Source organism: Saimiri boliviensis, chromosome 4 (assembly GCF_048565385.1).
Source record: "Saimiri boliviensis isolate mSaiBol1 chromosome 4, mSaiBol1.pri, whole genome shotgun sequence".
Lineage (NCBI taxonomy): Eukaryota > Metazoa > Chordata > Mammalia > Primates > Cebidae > Saimiri > Saimiri boliviensis.
The window spans coordinates 141451101-141454979 of record NC_133452.1 but is presented as its reverse complement, the minus strand read 5'-3'; positions in this window follow the sequence as shown (position 1 = coordinate 141454979).

The following is a 3879-nucleotide window of genomic DNA, read 5'->3' as shown; positions in this document are numbered from 1 at the left end:
GAGGCCCCGCCCGTCCCCGCCCCCGAGCCCCGCCCACACCTTCCTCGGCCAGTGCCTCTCCTCAATCCGTGCCCGCCCACGTCCAGGCCCCGCCTCCACACCGGCGTCCCGCCCCACCCTCGCCTCAGTCCCTAAGCTCCGCCCACTCCTCGCCCCTGAGGTCTGCCCCGGGCCTCGCCCAGCAGTCCGGGGTTGGGGAGGACCCTGCTGGCTTTCGGAGACGTGGAAACTGGACTGATAAAATTCAACAAATTCAGCGCAGGGATGCTGTGCCGAGAGGAGGGACGCCCCTGCCCTTCGCCTCCCCCTCCCTCCCGGCAGGTATTCCAGGTTGTAGAATGAGATCCGTGGTGCAAATGAAAGAATGAGCCACTAATAGAACCATCAGTCTGCTGGGATCTCCGGGGGAGTTACGCTGGTGAGAGAAGCCAGTCCCAAAGGTCACTCACCCACAGAGCCGCTGGTGTACTGGTATTATGCAAGATTCCCCACTAAAGGTCGTGCACGGATGATTCATTCCAAAAGACGGAGGCGAGAAATGTAGCTCATCAGCGGTGCTCAGGAGTTAGGGAGGCGGGTGGATGTGGCTATAAAAGCGCAACCCAGGGGGTGCCTGTGGAGGAAATCTGCGTCCTGAGGAACGCGACACGCTGTTGGGACACCGGACCGTCCTTCGCGAGATGCCACCATCGGGGGAAACCGGATAAAGGGTGCATGGTTCCAAAGAAAATGCTCGATTAAAGGAAAATGGCATAAGGCCAAGGAAATGCCCAGAAAATGGAAAGTCTTGGAACCAGGGCCGCTGGGGGGTTGAGCCGGGCGGTGCTGGTGAAGTTAGGGTGTATTGTCTCTTTTCCCAGCGCTCGCTGGCTTCTGCCACCCCATTTGGCAGCCATCTGCCACTGTGACCTCCCCAAATTCTATACCTTGATTTCTGGTGTCCCAGAAATAGAGACCAGAAACGTTGATGTCCCACTCCAACAATAGAGCAGAAGGAAGGAAGGTTTCCCCTGTGTTCAGAATGTTCCTAACAAAAATAACTGCAACTGTTGATCGTACTTCCTATGAGTCGTTGGGACTTTCTCTCTCAGATATTTATTGGGTCATTCATTCGTTCGCTTTAACTCACAGTGGCCTTCCCCATTCTAAGGTGCAGTGCTGGGATTGGTCTGTGTGTTGATGTTCTTCTTGTCTTCAGAGGTGAGAATGTGGCCTCTCTCTGAGATGCCCTCTTGCCCCTGAACTCCCCAGCGGGGAACAGGCTGCCCATGAGTCCAGATCCTGGGGGCACTTTTCATTTAGGAATGGAACAGCAGAGCCCGGGAGCATTGGCGCCTGGGCGTCCATCGTGCGAGTCTGTGATGCAACGTCACCACCTTGTGGCAGCAACGAGAGATCACAAAGTGGGCTGAGCAAGTTGCTCCGTGCTTGGGGTTGGAAGCTGGGCTGGCCGAGTTCCCTGGGTCTTTTGGATCGTGTAAGTTTTGAATGCTGGTAGATTCCAGGACAGTTCAGTAGGAGCCCATCCTCAAAAGGAAAATATCAGAACTTCCTGCTAATCTGCTAGTGGGGCTGAGCAATTACTGCAAACAAATGAGATGTGACCATAATTGCATTATGAGTTTGAGGAGGAGGTCATGCTATTAAAACGAGATAGTCAACTCCAACGACTAACATAATCTCTGGGGGTTTCCAGATTCTCACTTTTCATTTAATCCCTAGCCTTAGTGAGTAGGAATGTCGGCATTCTGGGCAGGGAGACAGGTGAGGCAGGTACACATTTCCTCTTCTCTCCAATGCCCATATTTCTATTTCTGAATAAAATGGACCATCGTGGAGCTAAGGTAAGGCTAACCAAACTTAGTTAAGCCACTTCCTGAAGAGATCATTGCTTCTGATTTTATTTAATGAGATTTCTTTTCCTTCTGCTACCAGCATCCCCATTCCTTTGGAAAAATGTTTCCTTATAATAACATAAAGGTCTTGAGATTTTTTCGGTTTCGTTTTTGGGTATCAAAATCTTTATAACATGAAATTTGCTATTTTCACCATTTTAAATGTATAATTCAGTGGCATTATACATTATACTTCAGAGTGCTGTGCAACCATTACAGATATTTATTTTCAAAAGGTTTTCATCATCCTAAATAGAAACACTTGGATCGGGCACGATGGCTCATGCCTGTAATCCCAGTACTTTGAGAGGCTGAGGTGAGCAGATCACCTGAGGTCACGAGTTTGAGACCAGCCTGGCCAACATGGCGAAACCCCATCTCTGCTAAAAATACAAAAATTAGCCAGGCGTGATGGCATACACCTGTAATCCCAGCTAATCAGGAGACTGACACAGGAGAATTGCTTGAACCCAGGAGACAGAGGCTTCAGTGAGCTGAGATCGTGCCACTGCACTCAGCCTGGGTGACAGAGCAAGACCCGTCTCAAACAAAAACAAAAACAAATAGAAACACTGCACTCATTGGATAAAAAATTCCCTTTCTCCCCTCCTTCCACTCCCAGTAGCTTCTAATCTACTTTCTGTCTCCATGAATTTGTCTATTTCATGTGTTTCACATAAATGGAATCCTACAAGATATGGCCTTTTCACTCAGTTTCACCTGTAATCCCAGCACTTTGGGAGACCGAGACGGGTGGATCACAAGGTCAGGAGATCGAGACCATCCTGGTCAACATGGTGAAACCCCGTCTCTACTAAAAATACAAAAAATTAGCTGGGCATGGTGACACATGCCAGTAATCCCAGCTACTCAGGAGGCTGAGGCAGGAGAATTGCCTGAACCCAGGAGGCGGAGGTTGCGGTGAGCCGCATTGCACTCCAGCCATTGCACATCGCGCCATTGCACTCCAGCCTGGATAACAAGAATGAGACTCCGTCTCAAAAAAACAAAAACAAAAACAAAAACAAAAAACCTTGTTGCTGAGTTTTATCCATGTTGTAGCATGTATCAAAAGTTCATTCCTTTTCACGGCTGAATAATAGAAAAATGCGTATACTGCTTGGCCAACTTGGTGAAACCCTGTCTCTACTAAAAATACAAAAATTAGTCAGGCATGTTGGCGGATGCCTGTAATCCTAGCTACTCAGGAGGCTGAGGCGGAAGAATCACTTGAACCCAGGAGGTGGAAGTTGCAGTGAGCCGAGATCTTGCCATTGCACTCCAAACTGAGCGACAAGAGCAAGACTTTGTCCCCCCACCAAAACAAGAAAAGTGTGTGTACCAGGCATCGTTTATCCACTTATCTGTTGTTTGACTACCGTGAACAATATTGCAATAATTATTGGTGTACAAGTATCTGTTTCAGTCAATCTCTGTGTTCAATACTTTTGGTTATATGCCTTAGAGTGGAATTGTTGGTATTACGACAATTCTATGGTCATCCTCTGTTTAGCTTTTTGAGGAACAGCCAAACTGATTTCCACAGTGTCTACACCATTTCGCAGTCCCACCAACAATGTACACAGGTTCTAATTCCTCCACATTCTCACAAACATTTGTTATGTTCCTTTTTCTTCCTCTAAATTATAGCCATCTTTGCAAGTGTGAAGTGGTATCTCATCGTGGTTTTGATTTGCAGTTCCCTAATGACTAATGACTTGGAGCATCTTCTCATATGCTTCCTGGCCATTTATATACCTCCTTGCAGAAATGTCTATTCAAGCCCTTTTTTGAGAATTTAATTGGGTTGTTTATTTGTTGTGGAATTGTAGGTTTTTAATATATATTCTGGATACTATCAGATACAGAATTTGCAAATATTTTCTCCCATTCTGTAGGTTGTCTTTCACTTTCTTGAAAATGTCCTTTGATATAAAAATTTCACTTTTTAAAAATTAACTCCAATTTACCTATCTTTTTGTTG